A 23,047-nucleotide genomic window follows, 5' to 3' on the forward strand; every position below is an offset into this window, starting at 1 on the left:
TCCGAGACAGAACAGCCGACATACAGGACACGGCAGCCTTGCAGGTTCTCTGCTCGTCAATGCCGTGTTGGCTAGGCAGTTTTCAGTTCTGAAATTCCGCCCAGTCCAGTAACCCTACCGTTTCCGCTTGTTGAATGCCCCCTTCTAGGGCTCTACCCTGTTCAGGGGAGCTCTTCCTTGGGTTCAGAAGGATATGAAGGAGGACTCGGTCGCCTCAGCACTTCTGGTGAAGAGGTTTCAGGCTGAGAAGGCCAGTGCCTCGCAGGGGTCAGTGCCTCCTAAGAAGAAGGCGAAGTCTTCGGCTGCTCAGTTTTCTGCACAGCCCAAGTCCCAACCTCACTTCAACGGCAACAAGGGGAAGGGTAGGAAGGGTAAGAAACCTCCTGGGGGCAAGAAGAAGGGTTCCTGACTATTTCTGCTTCTTGGCCGCGAAAGGCGAAGGGTATGGCCGGGTGGACGGTGGTTCTCCTTTCCCGGGCTCATGTCCTTCTCCTGCAGGCTCAGGCTCCGGGTGGGCAGACGATTCTCTGGTCTGGCAGGGGCTCGATCTGCCCCATCCGGAACTCCCTGTGGGCGGACGTCTCTCTGCTTTCCTTTCCTAGTGGCAGGATATTACAGAGGACGCTTGGGCTTTTGTCGGTGGTCAGGGAGGGTCTAGGTATTCCCCTTCTTCAGGATTCGTCCCTCGCCTCCTGGCCGTTTTTGTTTCTTTCCTCCTCCCGGGGATTCAGAAAGGGCACGGGTGCTCCAGGAGGAAGTAGGGACCATGCTGCCAAGGCAGAGATGCCCTTGGGGCTCACGACAGCTCCTTTGGTGTTCACCAAGTTGCTGCTGGTGTTTCCTTCACTCCTGCAGAATAGACGTCCACATCTATTTCGACGACTCCCTCATGCCTCTTTTGGTGTGGGAATCGTTAGTGAAGGACACTCGTCTGGTCCTGAAACTCTTGCTCAGAGTCGGCTTCATTCCTTCCAGAGAGAAGTCAGAGGTTCCTTCATATTAGGACTTCTTCTTCCTGGGGAACCATTTTGACATGGTTCGGGGCTTAGCCCTTCCACCTCTGGAGAAGTTTGAGAAGGTCAGGGCTCTGGCTCTGACTTTCATCACTTGGTCGCTTGTCCAGGTACATTGGTTCCTCAGTTTTCTGGGGTATCTCAACTCCTTGGCATATGTGGTCCCCCTAGGGAGGATTCACATCGGACCTCTCCAGATGTTCCTCCTGTCTGACTGGGTTCCGTCATCCAGGAGGCCTGGATCCCGCTTACCCAGTCGGTCAGGGAGTTCTCTTGCTGGTGGACCATTCAGGAGAACGTTTTCCACGGGGTACCTCTGACCAAGCCTATCCCCTCTATGATCCTGTTCATGGACGCGTTCATGACAGGAATGTGAGCTTACCTCGATGGGGGAGTGGTCTGGCGAATAACTCTCGGAGCACATCAGTGTACTCGAGATGAGACTGTTCATTTGGCTCTGCAGTCCTTTAGGGGTATCCTGCAGTCCAAAGTGTGGCTACCGACAACAGTTGTCGAGTATCTGGAGAGACAGGGGCCACCAGGTCTCATGTCCTGTGTGCCCTCTCCATCCACATCCATCTTCTCTGCCAGGACATGCAGTTGACCATAGCGGTCAAGCATCTTTCTGGCAGGCTGAGTGTGTTGGTGGCCACTCTCCAGGCGCCACCAGCCGGTGTTGACGGAATGGCAGCTGTGTCCCTTGATTTTCAAGGGGAATTGTCAGGCGTGGGACAGACCTATTATAGACCTGTTTGCCACTTCCCTGAACAACCAGCTGCTAACCTTCGTCTCCCCGGTCCCAGACCGTAAGGCGTGGGCTGTGGACGCCCTTTCTCTGGAATAGGAAGGGACGTATGCATATGCATTCCCTCCCTTCAACCTGGTGGGCAGGGTTCTACAGAAGTTCTGGGAGCATCACTGCTCCTTACTTCTGAGAGCCCCTATGTGGCCGAGGCAAGCTTGGTTTCAGGAGCTCTTGTCGTTTCTGGTGGAGGAGCCCTTGGCTCTCCCCACCAGACCGAATCTCCTTCGCCAGCCTTGGCCCAGAACGACACACTCTTGACCAGAGATCCTCCACCTTCACGCGCTGAGGCTATCTCTGGAAGCCACGCCAAGGCAGGCTTTTCTCAAGAGGTGTCAGATTGCATTGAGCAATCAATCAGGGCTTCCTCTTCTGCCGTCTACCAGTCACGTTGGATGATCTTCTGTGATTGGTGTGTCGGCAAGGAAGCTTATTCATTCGAAGCCTCTGCATTTGATTGCGGAATTCCTAATCTCTCTGTTTAGGTACCGCTATCTGCCACCTGGCACTATTGCTGGCTATCGTACAGCTATTGCCAGAGTTCTTGCTTGTTATGGCAGGAAGGAGATCGGTTAGTCCTCCTCTCTTTCTGCCCTAATCAGAGGCTTTGCTATGAATAGAGTTGTTTTTAGCGAAGAATCAGGTTCCGGGGTTCTCGCACGATCCCATCAGGATCCTGGCTGTGACTAGCTCGGAGGAGCGAGATAGGTTGCTTTGTCCTTGTCGGGCTCTTAGGTTTTATCTTGATAAAACCAGGGGGGGCGGGGCTCTCGATCCCGTCTGTTTTGCCCATTAAACAGGGGCAACGAGATATCTCCTCCCAGTCGGTTTCCAGGTGGGTTTGCCAGGTGATTTAGTATGCTTACGAGCATTTTGATGATCTGGCTCGGGCGAGAGTGAAAGCGCGGTCTCACGAGGTCAGGGCCCTTGCTTCATCCTGGGCCCTTCTCTCAATGAGTCCTCCTTTCAGGAGGTCATGTCTGCAGTATTCTGGCAGGGCAGGGATACCTTAACAGATTTTTATCTGTGATCCCTAGCTTCCCACTCAGAAGGCCTGTATTCATTGGGACCTTTGGTGGTGGCATAGTCAGTGGCTGGGCCTCCTCGTTAGCCCCGGGCCATGTCTTTCCGTACGGCGGCATGTGGGTACACCTGCTCTTTCACAGAGAGGTCCCTTCCTTCACTTTAGCACTCTGTTCTCCCTCCCTACTACTTTGGTTGTGCTGAAGGGGCTGCCTGGCTTCTAGTCACCACTACGGTAAGACGAATTCGCATACTAAAGTTATGGTAATTATTACTGAAATGAAATTGAGGTTTTTTAATGTAAAACCAATTTTCATGATGTAATACTTACCATAACTTTATGGAGTCCCACCCTATCCTCCCCTCTTCCTTATCTGCCTGGCTGCCCCTCTGTGGGGTTTACGCCATAAAGGTTATTAGAGGAAGGGAGATCACTCTGCGTTCCTGCCGTGATGGCTCATGGATCGTAGGGAGGGCGGGATTGTTTTTCTTTTGAATCTTTTGTTGTTGGGATACAAAGATGGGTGTAGGTACTGTATTTGCATACTAAAGTTATGGTAAGTATTACATCATGAAAATTGGTTTTACATTAAAAAACCTCAAATCCAGGTCATAGCATCTTGTTAGACATGTTCAAATCATTGCTGTTCTTCTTCCAAAGAGTGTTTTTTTCATTTGAGTTTGGCTGATGAAAAGAACCAGAATATCTTCAAGTAATGTGTTAACTGTTGTTTGAATGCTGACCTTGAAGGGCTTATGAATGTCTGATCTTGTCATGAATCAACATGGGAACGATTTTTACCAAAAAAAGTAAAAAGTATTTTGTAGGTTTAATGTTTTGTGAAACACATTTTCACAACGTTTCAAAGATATGACATTGTAAAGACTGGTTGAATTGTTTTAAAACTGCTCACAAACAGTATGACACCTACAAACCCTGGCGTGATATGATCTAGTATATCTACTGTTATTGACACTGATGCTCTTTCTCAGGCGTGCATTTCTGCCTGCAGGCAAAATCACTGGCGATGTCTAGGAAAGTTGGGTGCCTTGTTATGAACTTTAACCTTAGTTGAATTGTTTATACACAAACAGATCTAAGAATATTACATTTGTAAACTCTTTAGACAAATACATGCGAAAGGAAAACATGGAAGGATTTGTGAAATGTATTGAAATTAGACATCTGGCATCTCAATATGACTGGACTCACACATGTACAGTGAAAGTAATAATGATGCACCTAATGGGATATCAGTTGGATGTGACTGGTGACAGATAACATTGACTTAGTGTGACATCAGTTGGATGTGACTGGTGACAGATGACAGTGACTTAGTGTGACATCAGTTGGATGTGACTGGTGACAGATAACAGTGACTTAGTGTGACATCAGTTGGATGTGACTGGTGACAGATAACATTGACTTAGTGTGACATCAGCTGGATGTAACTGGTGATAGATAACAGTGACTTAGTGTGACATCAGTTGGATGTGACTGGTGACAGATAACAGTGACTTCATGTGACATCAGTTGGCTGTGACTGGTGAAAGATGACAGTGACTTAATGTGACATCAATTTTATCTGACTGGTGACAGATGACAATGAATAAGTGTGACATCAGTTGGATGTGACTGGTGACAGATAACAGTGACTTAGTGTGACATCAGTTGGATGTGACTTGTGAAAGATGACAGTGACTTAGTGTGACATCAGTTGGATGTGACTGGTGACAGATAACAGATAACAGTGACTAAGTGTGACATCAGTTGGATGTGATTGGTGACAGATGACAGTGACTTCATGTGACATCAGTTGGCTGTGATTGGTGAAAGATAACAGTGACTTAATGTGACATCAGTTTTATCTGACTGGTGACAGATGACAATGAATAAGTGTGACATCAGTTGGATGTGACTGGTGACAGATAACAGTGACTTAGTGTGACATCAGTTGGATGTGACTTAGTGTGACATCAGTTGGATGTGACTGGTGACTTAGTGTGACATCAGTTGGATGTGACTGGTGACAGATAACAGTGATAACAGATGACAGTAAGTGTGACATCAGTTGGATGTGATTGGTGACAGATGACAGTGACTTCATGTGACATCAGTTGGCTGTGACTGGTGAAAGATGACAGTGACTTAATGTGACATCAGTTTTATCTGACTGGTGACAGATGACAATGAATAAGTGTGACATCAGTTGGATGTGACTGGTGACAGATAACAGTGACTTAGTGTGACATCAGTTGGATGTGACTTGTGAAAGATGACAGTGACTTAGTGTGACATCAGTTGGATGTGACTGGTGACAGATAACAGATAACAGTGACTAAGTGTGACATCAGTTGGATGTGATTGGTGACAGATGACAGTGACTTCATGTGACATCAGTTGGCTGTGATTGGTGAAAGATAACAGTGACTTAGTGTGACATCAGTTGGATGTGACTGGTGACAGATAACAGTGACTTCACGTGACATCAGTTGGATGTGACTGGTGACAGATAACAGTGACTTAGTGTGACATCAGTTGGATGTGACTGGTGATAGATAACAGTGACTTCATGTGACATCAGTTGGATGTGACTGGTGAAAGATGACAGTGACTTAGTGTGACATCAGTTGGATGTGACTGGTGACAGATAACATTGACTTAGTGTGACATCAGTTGGATGTGACTGGTGACAGATAACAGTGACTTAGTGTGACATCATTTGGATGTGACTGGTGACAGAAAACAGTGACTTAGTGTGACATCAGTTGGATGTGACTGGTGACAGATAACAGTGACTTAGTGTGACATCAGTTGGATGTGACTGGTGACAGATAACAGTGACTTAGTGTGACATCAGTTGGATGTGACTGGTGACAGATGACAGTGACTTAGTGTGACATCAGTTGGATGTGACTGGTGATAGATAACAGTGACTTCATGTGACATCAGTTGGCTGTGACTGGTGAAAGATGACAGTGACTTAATGTGACATCAGTTTTATCTGACTGGTGACAGATGACAATGAATAAGTGTGACATCAGTTTTATCTGACTGGTGACAGATGACAGTAACTTAGTGTTATATCAGCTTGATTTGACTAGTGACTGATGTCGTAAATCTAGTGTGACACCAGATTCCTGTGACTGGTGACAAATGTCAGGGACTAGTGTGATATGATGAGAGTGACCAGTGTGCAGTGTGTAGTGATACAAATAGTGACCGCTGACAGTGACAAAGTGCTGGGATTTGAAAATAAGATATGGACAATCACAATCTTTTCTGATGATAATCCAATGGATGATAGTGAAGTGCAATCTTTCACAGAGGTACTGGGGACTTCTGATATGAAGGAAGTGGAATTTTTGTTTTGATGAGAGTACAAAATAAATTAGGCATATTCCTTAAGTAGGAGGTACATTTTCTTGGTGACAAGGATGTGTGACTGTGGTGACAGAATAACCCAAATACTACTCTACATCACTAGCTCTGCTCTAGTTATCAACTAGTCTACACAGTGATGGAAGCATATCTGTAAACCTTACTTTACCATGGACTGTCATATACTGCCACTTTTACTTCCTGACAATGAACAAGGTGTAACATTGTCTGTCTCTAGCTGATATCAAGGTAGATTGTCCTCTAATAACACGTTACATTTCACCTGTAACTGCTGTTTGTTTTAGTAGATCTCTTCCGGTATATTGTGAATCTATGTCCTTAGCTGCACGATCAGTAATCCAAACAAAGTGACATCAGTCTATGGTGGGCAGGAAATCAGGACATGGTTTGGTGGGTGGGAAATGTACATTATATAAATTGGTCTAGCAATCAGTAAAAGGAGGTCGCCATGATTTAGGAGAGGACTTGAGTGTGGCCTGTAAGTAAAGGAATTGACAGTGACCTGTAAATGGACTTCACTGTGACCTGTAAACAGACTTCACTGTGACCACTATAAGGACCTGACTGTGACCTGTGAGAGGAATTGACAGTGACCTGTGAGAGGAATTGACAGTGACCTGTGAGAGGAATTGACAGTGACCTGTAAATGGACTTCACTGTGACCTGTAAACAGATTTCACTGTGACCACTATAAGGACCTGACTGTGACCTGTGAGAGGATTTGACAGTGACCTGTGAGAGGAATTGACAGTGACCTGTGAGAGGAATTGACAGTGACCTGTGAGAGGAAATGACTGTGACATGTGAGAGGAAATGACAGTGACCTGTGAGAGGAAATGACAATGACCTGTGAGAGGAAATGACAGTGACCTGTGAGAGGAAATGACTGTGACCTGTGAGAGGAATTGACAGTGACCTGTGAGAGGAAATGACTGTGACCTGTGAGAGGAATTGACAGTGACCTGTGAGAGGAAATGACTGTGACCTGTGAGAGGAAATGACTGTGACCTGTAAATGGACCTAACTGTGACACCTTAAGGACCTGACTGTGACCTGTGAGAGGAAATGACTGTGACCTGTAAATGGACCTAACTGTGACCTGTAAATGGACCTGACTGTGACCTGTGAGAGGACTCAAATATGACCTGTGAGAGAAATTTACTTATCTGTGACCTGTAAAAGTAAATACATTTCTAGAGTGTGATTTTGTACAACGAAATAACTCCACTATAAATCTGGGGAAGGAGATAATCCTGGAAAATGTATAAAGGTCAACCAGTCTGGCATTAATGAACTGCAACAGGATCTACAAATAGGTTGTCCATCTTCTATTCTGTTTATTGCTACATCTCTTGGTGACCACTAATGCTTTGTAGGTCAGTAGGTCTATATCCATATAGACAAAGCATTCATCAGGCAATCTGCTCAGCAGAATGAAGTGTATCACATCAAAATACTCCGATATACATCTAAAATTACTCGCACTCGTTGTTCAGAACAACAGAATTTCATCTTTGGCTTGTGCTAGTAAAATCATACACATTACAAATCACGATGATGAGAGCCTGTGGTAGATTTTACCATATAGACTTGAGGAAATAGAAAAAAATGAAACTAAAAACCTTATCATGTTTAATGACAATGATTCTGAACCTCTATTTTATATAATTTATCTTCCCATTGTGCTGTAATTAGAGAAATTATGTTTGAAAACAACAAAAAAATGCCATAAAGCATTTTCATGGCAATAAATCATAATATCTACAACTGATATTTTCAAAAGCACAAAAAAGGAAAAGTTAAACATCCAAAGAAGCTAGGCTAAAAAATCATACACATCAGTAATTGATTATATATGACTGATGTGATGGCAAGATGTTATACTAATGAATTAGAGATGACAGACTGAGTGTACAGAAGTTCTCTCGATATTTCAGTCCTTTTATCACCAGATACCATTTTCAAATTAAGAATTCCACCAGATTGACTATTATACATACTGGTACCCCATTAATAAATAAAATGGAGATATTAGACACATTTATCTGATTGTAAAATTCTCTACATAATATTTCATTCTCATTCGTCTTATTTTCAAAATTATTCTTTTGGACACTTATTGATGTTACAACACATGACCTTGACTATTCAAATCTCAGTGCTACATTTATCAGTAATTTCTTGTAATTTACATCAACAGCTACGATCTCGTAATTTCATTACAGGCGGGATATCAAATCCTCACTTGTTATTGCTGTTCCATGACTGGATTAAGGAACCTTGAATTAAATCTGTTTAAGGCAATTGTAATGCTGCTGTACATTGGATCAGACATATTCATGTTTTCTACAAACTCTGTAGGGACTGATAATAGCATTAAACATTCTAGAACTAAAAATAAATCCTGGAGACAGTATTCTAAATATCTAGATAGAAAGCCATGGGGATGAAACAACACACCTCATCACATGCCATGTAAGTCATAATGTAGACAAATTGGGTAACAAAATGATACACAAATTGGTCCTGGAACCCTTCTGCATTAAAATTACACTCATCATTTTTTGTTTTTGTTTTCATTTTAACAGAAAAAACGTAAGAACTACACCTGTCTAGAGAACATTGGTCATAATGGCACAGACCCAGTACCCCTCTAAAGAACACTGCCTATAAGAACTACACCTGTCTAGAGAACATTGGTCATAATGGCACAGACCCAGTACCCCTCTAAAGAACACTGCCTATAAGAACTACACCTGTCTAGAGAACATTGGTCATAATGGCACAGACCCAGTACCCCTCTAAAGAACACTGCCTATAAGAACTACACCTAACTAGAGAACATTGGTTATAATGGCACAGACCCCTCTAAAGAACACTGCCTATAAGAACTACACCTGTCTCAGAAACAGACCCAGTATTGCCTATAAGAACTACACCTGTCTAGAGAACATTGGTCATAATCAGTACCCCTCTAAAGAACACATACACCTGTCTAGTTGGTCATAATGGCACAGACCCAGTACCCCTCTAAAGAACACTGCCTATAAGACCTACACCTAACTAGTGAACACATAATGGCACAGACCCAGTACCCCTCTAAAGAACACTGCCTATAAGAACTACACCTGTCTAGAGAACATTGGTCATAATGGCACAGACCCAGTACCCCTCTAAAGAACACTGCCTATAAGAACTACACCTGTCTAGAGAACATTGGTCATAATGGCACAGACCCAGTACCCCTACACCTGTCTAGAGAACATTGGTCATAATGGCACAGACCCAGTACCCCTCTAAAGAACACTGCCAAAAAGAACTACACCTGTCTAGAGAACATTGGTCATAATGGCACAGACCCAGTACCCCTCTAAAGAACACTGCCTATAAGAACTACACCTGTCTAGAGAACATTGGTCATAATGGCACAGACCCAGTACCCCTCTAAAGAACACTGCCTATAAGAACTACACCTGTCTAGAGAACATTGGTCATAATGGCACAGACCCAGTACCCCTACACCTGTCTAGAGAACATTGGTCATAATGGCACAGACCCACTACCCCTCTAAAGAACACTGCCTATAAGAACTACACCTGTCTAGAGAACATTGGTCATAATGGCACAGACCCAGTACCCCTCTAAAGAACACTGCCTATAAGAACTACACCTGTCTAGAGAACATTGGTCATAATGGCACAGACCCAGTACCCCTCTAAAGAACACTGCCTATAAGAACTACACCTGTCTAGAGAACATTGGTCATAATGGCACAGACCCAGTACCCCTCTAAAGAACACTGCCTATAAGAACTACACCTGTCTAGAGAACATTGGTCATAATGGCACAGACCCAGTACCCCTCTAAAGAACACTGCCTATAAGAACTACACCTGTCTAGAGAACATTGGTCATAATGGCACAGACCCACTACCCCTACACCTGTCTAGAGAACATTGGTCATAATGGTACAGACCCAGTACCCCTCTAAAGAACACTGCCTATAAGAACTACACCTGTCTAGAGAACATTGGTCATAATGGCACAGACCCAGTACCCCTCTAAAGAACACTGCCTATAAGAACTACACCTGTCTAGAGAACATTGGTCATAATGGCACAGACCCAGTACCCCTCTAAAGAACACTGCCTATAAGAACTACACCTGTCTAGAGAACATTGGTTATAATGGCACAGACCCAGTACCCCTCTAAAGAACACTGCCTATAAGAACTACACCTGTCTAGAGAACATTGGTCATAATGGCACAGACCCAGTACCCCTCTAAAGAACACTGCCTATAAGAACTACACCTGTCTAGAGAACATTGGTCATAATGGCACAGACCCAGTACCCCTCTAAAGAACACTGCCTATAAGAACTACACCTGTCTAGAGAACATTGGTCATAATGTCACAGACCCACTACCCCTACACCTGTCTAGAGAACATTGGTCATAATGGCACAGACCCAGTACCCCTCTAAAGAACACTGCCTATAAGAACTACACCTGTCTAGAGAACATTGGTCATAATGGCACAGACCCAGTACCCCTCTAAAGAACACTGCCAAAAAGAACTACACCTGTCTAGAGAACATTGGTCATAATGGCACAGACCCACTACCCCTACACCTGTCTAGAGAACATTGGTCATAATGGCACAGACCCAGTACCCCTCTAAAGAACACTGCCTATAAGAACTACACCTGTCTAGAGAACATTGGTCATAATGGCACAGACCCAGTACCCCTCTAAAGAACACTGCCTATAAGAACTACACCTGTCTAGAGAACATTGGTCATACCCATACCCCTCACTGCCTATAAGAACTACACCTGTCTAGAGAAATGGTCAGTTAATTACAGACCCAGAATACCCCTTAAAGAACACTGCCTATAAGAACTACACCTGTCTAGAGAACATTGGTCATAAATAGATCAACAGTGACTTTTTGATTTCAGCTCATTTTATACAGCCCACTAAGATCTGTTGCATTAACAAGTTTCTTGTGAATGCCATCTCTACTAAAAATGGCATTCGATACACAAAACCCATCACTGGTTTGGACATTGTTCTCACAAATCTAAGACGATAGATCTTCAGATCACACATTGGTCTGTTTTCTGGGAAATTAAATCTTATAGAATCAAAGCACATTTGGTCTTTTTAAGATTTATTTTGTCAAGTCAATCTAGTTAGGTTTATTTTATTGATCTGTCCAGACCATCAAATGGTATACTTTCCATGGTCCTTCCTTACATCTATATTGTATGGAGAGATATGGAGACAAGGTAGTATAAAGGAGAGCCATATTGGCTACACCCTTGTCTCCATGAATCACGGTAGTCCTGTCTGAGGACACACATTCAACATCAGGTCAACTTCTATTTATGCGACTTTTCCTGTGTATGTGGGTAGCTCCTGAAATCACAGTGACATTAAACGAAAAGTTCAATGTAACATCAATCTCTAATTTTAATGAAATTAATTATCTACACTATTCCGACTTCACATCATGAAATATTTGTCTATTTTGTTGATTATTTGTGAGAAAAACAAAAATAAAAAAAAAAATAAAAAACACCACTTGCCATAAAATAGAAAATAAGAGGAAAAAATGTATATACCTATGAAAACTGTTAAAAGACGAACTCTGTGTATGTCTATCACAAGGATTCAAAAGTCTATACAGCAGGTGATTCATTCTTTGAAATAAAAAGTACATGTCACCACACATCATATCTGTTCTGTAATAAGTCCTTGTGGCCAACACATAAACTATAACCCAAACATAAGGGGGATGGGAAAGGTGGTTAAGTGCAAGGCAATGAATTGGTATTTGTTAAAACTTTTACTGATCAGTCCTACACCTATGACTTGTAACAATATCAAAATTTATATTAACCTTAAACCAATACCTTGACTATTATAACCTGATATTAATTATAAACCTTCACCTTGACTTACATTATTCGAAATCTATCATTAACCTGCATCTTGGCTTACACGTTGACTGATATAATTTTAAATCAACAAGCCTACAACTAGACTTACATAACCTGAGATTAATTATAAACCTTCACCTTGACTTATTAAATTCAAAATTAATAAGCCTACACCTTGAGTTACATAAATTGTGATTAATTGACACTGGCTGTGACCTACAGGGGTGAACATATTAATAGACATGTGCTTCTTGCTGGATAAATAATGTATATATTTCAGTTTAGAAAAACAATTTTTGAATAATGATATTGATCACATTCATGGAGTTTGGAAATTAGATTTATTCATTAGTCAATCTCGATATTGTACAAACATAGTTTCTGAAAACTTGTAAAGAAATCCAGCAATGTTATTTCAAGAATCAACATTGAAAAAGTTTCTAATGCTCCAACCTAATGTTTACAGATCAGATCTTTGTCACAAGAGTTTTTGATTAAAGAAATATTCAGTTGACATGTTATGTAGTGAAATAGAAAAAAGAACTCATATTTATGCTTAACGATTAAACGGACACCAAACAAAATCAGATTGACATTCGATCTTAAATAAGCCAAGAGAAGCAAAATCATTTCTAGGTTGAAGTAGTCAAAAGCCTTGCCTAGTATGGAACCTAAAACTGTGTTGTACATGTAATCAGATAAAGTCATATAACTGGATTAATGCTCAAAAGCATCACTTGATTAACATCACATACTGGATCTCATCTACAATTCAGATCAGATGTTTTGACATGATGTTTCCAATTATTGTACTAAAATGGCTAGAACAGCTGAAAACGCGACAATATCTAATTAAATAATTTTTCTAAATGACGAAAAACAAGGAAATATTTGAGAGCTAATTTATCTGGCATGATAGGGAAAGCCAATATGTTGTCTCCGACTCCTGTCAGCAGCTGTAACTTTGCCACAGCCTGATAAATTCTGTCAGATTTTAAATGAATCCAGGCAAAAATGCATAAATATCAATATTGTTTGAGATGTGGAAAAGAAGTGTTCCCTTCAATATACTGCAAACTCTCACTAATGATGTAACAACATTTAAAAGAGGAGATGACAAGATAATGAAAGTTTTCATTTTGTCAGTTCAATATTATGCCAGCTCCAGAATTCTTTGAATATGGTATTCAGCATTCATCTGTGGTAGGACAACACCAGATATAGTAACTGTTCCCTTGGGTCACAGATCATGCTATACAGAAAATTACAGGAGGCTTTGGTCAAAATGAAATAACAAAAAAACAGGGATTTATTTATTCAATTTTAGTATTAATAATAATCTTATATTTCCTTGTGTAGATGAAAACATTAAAGATAATAAATACACATCATTTATCACAAGATTATTTTTACAATCAGTATCATGACACACACACACAACTAACCTGTTATCAGTGTCACATTACCCTCCTTTATACCATGTTATCAGTGTCACACCACCCTCTTCTATAACAACCCTGTTATCAGTGTCACAATGACCTCCTATAACAACCCTGTTATCAGTGTCACAACATCATCCTATAACAACCCTGTTATCAATGTCACACCACCCTCTTCTATAACAACCCTGTTATCAGTGTCACAATGACGTCCTATAACAACCCTGTTATCAGTGTCACAACATCATCCAATAACAACCCTGTTATCAGTGTCACAACATCATCCTATAACAACCCTGTTATCAATGTCACAACATCCTCCTATAACAACCCTGTTATCAGTGTCACAACACCCTCCTATAACAACCCTGTTATCAGTGTCACTACATCCTCCTATACCAACCCTTATCAGTGTCACAACACTCTCTCCTATAACAACCCTGTTATCAGTGTCACAACATCCTCCTTTAACAACCCTGTTAACAGTGTCACAACATCCTCCTATAACAACCCTGTTATCAGTGTCACAACATCCTCCTATAACAACCAAGTTATCAGTGTCACAACATCCTCTTATGACAACCCTGTTATCAGTGTCACAACAGCATCCTATAACAACCTTGTTATCAGTGTCACACCACCCTCTCCTATAACAACCCTGTTATCAGTGTCACACCACCCTCCAATAACAACCCTGTTATCAGTGTCACGCCACCCTCTCCCATTACCGCCCTGTTATCAGTGTCACAACACCCTCCAATGAAACCCTGTTATCAGTGTTACAATACCCTCTCCTATAACAACCCTGTTATCAGTGTCACAACACCCTCCTATAACAACCCAATTATCAGTGTCACAACACCTCCTATAACAACCCTGTTATCAGTGTCACAACACCTCCTATAACAACCCTGTTATCAGTGTCACAACATCCTCCAATAACAACCCAGTTATCAGTGTCACAACATCCTCCAATAACAACCCTTTTATCAGGGTCACAACATCCTCCTATAACAACCCTGTTATCAGGGTCACAACATCCTCTTATGACGACCCTGTTATCAGTGTCACAACATCCTCCTATAACAACCCAATTATCAGTGTCACAACATCCTCCTATAACAACCCTGTTATCAGTGTCACAACACCCTTCAATAACAACCCAGTTATCAGTGTCACAACATCCTCCTATAACAACCCAATTATCAGTGTCACAACACCCTCCTATGACAACCCTGTTATCAGTGTCACAACACCCTCCTATAACAACCTAGTTATCAGTGTCACAACACCCTCCTATAACAACTCAATTATCAGTGTCACAACACCCTCCAATAACAACCCTGTTATCAGTGTCACAACACCCTCCAATAACAACCCAGTTATCAGTGTCACAACATCCTCCTATAACGACCCTGTTATCAGTGTTACAACATCCTCCAATAACAACCCTGTTATCAGTGTCACATCTTCCTCCTATAACAACCCTGTTATCAGTGTCACATCCTCCTATAACAACCCTGTTATCAGTGTCACAACATCCTCCTATAACAACCCTGTTATCAGTGTCTCAACACCCTTCTATAACAACCCAGTTATCAGTGTCACAACACCCTCCTATAACAACTCAATTATCAGTGTCACAACACCCTCCTATAACAACTCAATTATCAGTGTCACAACACCCTCCAATAACAACCCTGTTATCAGTGTCACAACATCCTCCTATAACAACCCTGTTATCAGTGTCTCAACACCCTTCTATAACAACCTAGTTATCAGTGTCACAACACCCTCCTATAACAACTCAATTATCAGTGTCACAACACCCTCCAATAACAACCCTGTTATCAGTGTCACAACACCCTCCAATAACAACCCAGTTATCAGTGTCACAACATCCTCCTATAACGACCCTGTTATCAGTGTTACAACATCCTCCAATAACAACCCTGTTATCAGTGTCTCAACACCCTTCAATAACAACCCTGTTATCAGTGTCACATCTTCCTCCTATAACAACCCTGTTATCAGTGTCACATCCTCCTATAACAACCCTGTTATCAGTGTCACAACATCCTCCTATAACAACCCTGTTATCAGTGTCTCAACACCCTTCTATAACAACCCAGTTATCAGTGTCACAACACCCTCCTATAACAACTCAATTATCAGTGTCACAACACCCTCCTATAACAACTCAATTATCAGTGTCACAACACCCTCCAATAACAACCCTGTTATCAGTGTCACAACATCCTCCTATAACAACCCTGTTATCAGTGTCTCAACACCCTTCTATAACAACCTAGTTATCAGTGTCACAACACCCTCCTATAACAACTCAATTATCAGTGTCACAACACCCTCCAATAACAACCCTGTTATCAGTGTCACAACATCCTCCTATAACAACCCTGTTATCAGTGTCTCAACACCCTTCTATAACAACCTAGTTATCAGTGTCACAACCTCCTCCAATAACAACCCTGTTATCAGTGTCACATCCTCCTATAACAACCCTGTTATCAGTGTCACAATATCCTCGTGAAGGCAGAATTTCAAAGATTTTGGTTTCATACTAATATTTTCAAATTCATTCTGATGATATTTATAGCAAATAAGAAAGCCAAGGTCACTTACTGAAGCATTAATTACTATACAAACAGATTGTAAGTAGTATATCATTGCTACATTGTTGTAAATGCTTTTGACTGACCAATCAAAAGTCACATTACATCTGAAACAATTTGTTATGCCTATATGATATTTCAATGGCAGACCAGGTAGCAGATAAACTGTGATTTTTTGAAAAAATCATTTATCAGTTCTCACGCCGTGTGACATAAAATCAACAATAACCGATTAAACATGATCCAAGTATTACTCTCCATTCATATCAGACCATAGTTCTGAATGTTGCCATCCAACAAACAAGTAGAGACAGATAAGATCTCTAACAAGACCTTCATGATGCTGCCAACTCAAAGCAAGTCAACCTGATTAAGGCCATATCACAACTTACTAAAATCTTGAAAAATATAGAATCACCTGATCGTTCTTTCCATATGATCAGCATTTCAAGAAAATGAATTATATATATAGATAATTATAGAGTGGAATTAGTGATAATTATATAGTGGAATTAGATATAATTATATAGTGGAATTAGTGATAATTATATAGTGGAATTAGTAGATAATTATATAGTGGAATTAGAGATAATTATATAGTGGAATTAGAGATAATTATATAGTGGAATTATAGATAATTATATAGTGGAATTATGATAATTATATAGTGGAATTAGTGATAATTATATAGTGGAATTAGTGATAATTATATAGTGGAATTAGTGATAATTATATAGTGGAATTAGTGATAATTATATAGTGGAATTAGTGATAATTATATAGTGGAATTAGTGATAATTATATAGTGGAATTAGAGATAATTATATAGTGGAATTAGTGATAATTATATAGTGGAATTAGTGATAATTATATAGTGGAATTAGTGATAATTATATAGTGGTGATAATTATATATTAGTGATAATTATATAGTGGAATTAGTGATAATTATATAGTGGAATTAGTGATAATTATATAGTGGAATTAGTGATAATTATATAGTGGAATTAGAGATAATTATATAGTGGAATTACTGATAATTATATAGTGGAATTAGTGATAATTATATAGTGGAATTAGAGATAATTATATAGTGGAATTAGTGATAATTATATATATTAGGATAATTATATAGTGGAATTAGTGATAATTATATAGTGGAATTAGTGATAATTATATATGGAATTGGATAATTATATAGTGGAATTAGTGATAATTATATAGTGGAATTAGTGATAATTATATAGTGGAATTAGTGATAATTATATAGTGGAATTAGTGATAATTATATAGTGGAATTAGAGATAATTATATAGTGGAATTAGTGATAATTATATAGTGGAATTAGTGATAATTATATAGTGGAATTAGAGATAATTATATAGTGGAATTAGATAATTATATAGTGGAATTATGATAATTATATAGTGGAATTAGTGATAATTATATAGTGGAATTAGTGATAATTATATAGTGGAATTAGTGATAATTATATAGTGGAATTAGTGATAATTATATAGTGGAATTAGTGATAATTATATAGTGGAATTAGTGATATTATTATATAGTGGAATTAGTGATAATTATATAGTGGAATTAGTGATAATTATATAGTGGAATTATGATAATTATATAGTGGATTATTAGTGATAATTATATAGTGGAATTAGTGATAATTATATAGTGGAATTAGTGATAATTATATAGTGGAATTAGTGATAATTATATAGTGGAATTAGTGATAATTATATAGTGGAATTAGTGATAATTATATAGTGGAATTAGTGATAATTATATAGTGGAATTATAGATAATTATATAGTGGAATTAGGATAATTATATAGTGGAATTATGATAATTATATAGTGGAATTAGTGATAATTATATAGTGGAATTAGTGATAATTATATAGTGGAATTAGGATAATTATATAGTGGAATTATAGATAATTATATAGTGGAATTAGTGATAATTATATAGTGGAATTAGTGATAATTATATAGTGGAATTAGAGATAATTATATAGTGGAATTAGTGATAATTATATAGTGGAATTAGTGATAATTATATAGTGGAATTAGTGATAATTATATAGTGGAATTAGTGATAATTATATAGTGGAATTAGTGATAATTATATAGTGGATTATATAGTGATAATTATATAGTGGAATTAGAGATAATTATATAGATAATTATATAGTGGAATTAGTGATAATTATATAGTGGATAATTATATAGTGGAATTAGTGATAATTATATAGTGGAATTAGTGATAATTATATAGTGGAATTAGTGATAATTATATAGTGGAATTAGTGATAATTATATAGTGGAATTAGTGATAATTATATAGTGGAATTAGTGATAATTATATAGTGGAATTAGTGATAATTATATAGTGGAATTAGAGATAATTATATAGTGGAATTAGTGATAATTATATAGTGGAATTAGAGATAATTATATAGTGGAATTAGAGATAATTATATAGTGGAATTAGTGATAATTATACAGTGGAATCAAAGCTTTCTCTGATGACACTTTAAAACATCCTTTACTCTAAAGGGCTATGATTAGATATTAGATTACTACATGTTGGTGACTCTGTATTTAGAACTGCACTGGATTTCAGAAAACCTGTCTACTCTAGAGACTGACTGTGTTGTTCTGAAAACTTTCTTTATAGTTTCCACAAACAACACGGTGTTGTCTTTTTATAACCACCTAGGACTAAATATTTTTCAAGTATAAATCGGTTCTTTATACTTTGAAGTAGTTGTTGGTTTATATGTAATAAACAGTCGATTTCAATCATAACTGGGTGTGCCTTATTCTCACATTCAAGTCCAATTACTCCACCAATTAAGCATGCCCTAACAACAATAAGGAATAAACTTTGTTAACTGATGTCATATTTATCCTATGGAGCTGGGCTTATTACAGGACAATAAGATATGTTGGTATGAGTATATAACTTTACTAAGAAATACCATACATGGCTAGGCTTTTACACTGGACAATGAAATGTATTGGATTAGGTTTTTACTGAGCCATACTATACATGGAAGGTTGTGTGTGACCAAGTCTATATCACATGATGGTACATGTGACCTGTATATCACATGATGCTACATGTGACCAAGTCTATATCACATGATGCTACATGTGACCTGTATATCAAATGATGCCACATGTGACCTGTATGACCTGTATATCACATGATGGTACATGTGACCTGTATGTCACATGATGGTACATGTGACCTGTATGTCCTTTATGTCACATGATGGTACATGTGACCCGTATGCCCTTTACGTCACATGATGGTACATGTGACCTGTATGTCCTTTACGTCACATGATGGTACATGTGACCTGTATGTCCTTTACGTCACATGATCGTACATGTGACCTGTATGTCCTTTACGTCACATGATGGTACATGTGACCTGTATGTCCTTTACGTCACATGATGGTAAGTTTATTGACTGTGTATCAGACTTGTGGCAGCAGAGATATCTGACTAAAACTTCTAAGTCTAGCCATGATGTTGAACAGGATAGACAGATTGAAGAAGACACAATGTCCAATTTACAAACGGGATAGGACATAAAAATTGTTTCAATCAATTCTAATGATCAACAGAAAGAGTGACAATAAATGCCATTTTTTATCAAGTTGCTGCACTTTTCCATGTGCTAATGCCATTAAATGCATTAACAGGTACAGGTTAAGATGTTGGATAAATTGTTATCTGCCCCGCATCCTGTCTGAGGTTGATAAATATACTGATCATAATCGTGGCTTTTTAATGGTAAGATGTCTTTCTCATCTTTATAAAGATAAAAATAGTGAGTTGAACAAATTTGTTATCAGAGGTACTGCTGCTTGTGTTGGAATTTCAAATGGTTTTAATGATGTTAAGTTTTACAGCAAATAGCTTTGAAAGTAGCAGGTACTATCAATATTGTTTCTATATTTAGAAACAAGCTTTAATGGTCACTGCATGTAGTACATTGTTTTACAATAGTGTTGTATTTATAATGTGAAAACAGCTTTAATGGTGGCTGCAGGTAGTACTAAACTAGTTATAACAGTTGTGTCTTAAACATAAACTAGCTTGAATGGTGAAAGGTAGTAACAAAACAGTTTAAACAGCAATATCTAAGACATGAAAATAGCTTCAATGGTGGCTGACAGTAGTAACAAAACAGTTTAAACAGCAATATCTAAGACATGAAAATAGCTTCAATGGTGGCTGACAGTAGTAATGAAACAGTTGTAACAGTAGTATTTACAACATGAAAATAGCTTAAATGGTGGCTGACAGTAGTAATGGAACAGTTGTAACAGTAGTATTTACAACATGAAAATAGCTTAAATGGTGGCTGACAGTAGTAATGGAACAGTCGTAACTGGTATTTACAACATGAAAATAGCTTAAATGGTGGCTGACAGTAGTAATGAAACAGTTGTAACAGTAGTATTTACAACATGAAAATAGCTTAAATGGTGGCTGACAGTAGTAATGGAACAGTTGTAACTGGTATTTACAACATGAAAATAGCTTAAATGGTGGCTGACAGTAGTAATGGAACAGTCGTAACAGTAGTATTTACAACATGAAAATAGCTTAAATGGTGGCTGACAGTAGTAATAGAACAGTCGTAACAGTAGTATTTACAACATGAAAATAGCTTAAATGGTGGCTGACAGTAGTAATGAAACAGTTGTAACAGTAGTATTTACAACATGAAAATAGCTAAAATGGTGGCTGACAGTAGTAATGGAACAGTCGTAACAGTAGTATTTACAACATGAAAATAGCTAAAAAGGTGGCTGACAGTAGTAATGAAACAGTTGTAACAGTAGTATTTACAACATGAAAATAGCTAAAATGGTGGCTGACAGTAGTAATGAAACAGTTGTAATAGTAGTATTTACAACATGAAAATAGCTTAAATGGTGGCTGACAGTAGTAATGGAACAGTCGTAACAGTAGTATTTACAACATGAAAATAGCTTAAATGGTGGCTGACAGTAGTAATGGAACAGTCGTAACTGGTATTTACAACATGAAAATAGCTTAAATGGTGGCTGACAGTAGTAATGGAACAGTCGTAACAGTAGTATTTACAACATGAAAATAGCTTAAATGGTGGCTGACAGTAGTAATGGAACAGTCGTAACAGTAGTATTTACAACATGAAAATAGCTAAAATGGTGGCTGACAGTAGTAATGAAACAGTTGTAACAGTAGTATTTACAACATGAAAATAGCTTAAATGGTGGCTGACAGTAGTAATGGAACAGTCGTAACTGGTATTTACAACATGAAAATAGCTTAAATGGTGGCTGACAGTAGTAATGGAACAGTCGTAACTGGTATTTACAACATGAAAATAGCTTAAATGGTGGCTGACAGTAGTAATGGAACAGTCGTAACAGTGGTATTTACAACATGAAAATAGCTTAAATGGTGACTGACAGTAGTAATGGAACAGTCGTAACTGGTATTTACAACATGAAAATAGCTTCAATGGTGGCTGACAGTAGTAATGGAACAGTCGTAACTGGTATTTACAACATGAAAATAGCTTCAATGGTGGCTGACAGTAGTAATGGAACAGTTGTAACTGGTATTTACAACATGAAAATAGCTTAAATGGTGGCTGACAGTAGTAATGGAACAGTCGTAACTGGTATTTACAACATGAAAATAGCTGAAATGGTGGCTGACAGTAGTAATGGAACAGTCGTAACTGGTATTTACAACATGAAAATAGCTTAAATGGTGGCTGACAGTAGTAATGGAACAGTCGTAACTGGTATTTACAACATGAAAATAGCTTCAATGGTGACTGACAGTAGTAATGAAATAGTTGTAACAGTAGTATTTACAACATGAAAATAGCTAAAATGGTGACTGACAGTAGTAATGGAACAGTTGTAACGGTAGTATTTACAACATGAAAATAGCTAAAATGGTGGCTGACAGTAGTAATGAAACAGTCGTAACTGGTATTTACAACATGAAAATAGCTTAAATGGTGGCTGACAGTAGTAATGAAATAGTTTTAAAAGCAATACTTTAGACACAAAATCAGCTTGAATGGTGGTTGCAAGTAATACCTAAATAGTTGTAACTTTAGCACTTCTGGCATGAAAATAGCCTTGGTGGAGAAAAACAATGGTTTTAACAGTGGCACATGTTTCTGTATGACCAATTTCTTCAACACTGGCTGATCATAAAAGAAATCTAACTGCAATGTATTTAACAGAAATACCTTAGATGGTGACAAGTGGTACCAATTTAGTTTGAACAGCACTATACTTAACAAAATGGTTTAACAGAGGCCGAGATTACACAGAGATTATACCAACAGGTTCTGATATAAAAAAAGGCTGAGACGACAAAGTTTTACCAATAGGATTTTATATAGAAAAAGGCTGAGAGAACTATGTTTTACTGCTTGATTTGGATATAGAAATGGGCTTACAGTGCAGAAATTTTACCTGCAGGTTTTGATACAGAAATAGTTTTAAAAGTGGCTGATGGTACAAAATGATTTTAAAAGTAGTAGAGAATTATAAAAGGAACACTTTTTGATAGTGGTTTAAAGACTTAAAGACAGCACAGAAATAGTTTTACCAGTATTTACACCTTACACCATTAACGATGACAGGTAATGCAGATATCATTTTGGCAATAATTACATGTGCTGCACAAATAGTTTTAACTGTTTCATAAAAAATATCAATTTTCATTGTAACCAATTAATCTTCTTAT

Source organism: Ylistrum balloti, unplaced genomic scaffold (assembly GCF_031769215.1).
Source record: "Ylistrum balloti isolate Yb309-2 unplaced genomic scaffold, AGI_CSIRO_Ybal_v1 Utg371442, whole genome shotgun sequence".
Classification (NCBI taxonomy): Eukaryota; Metazoa; Mollusca; class Bivalvia; order Pectinida; family Pectinidae; genus Ylistrum; species Ylistrum balloti.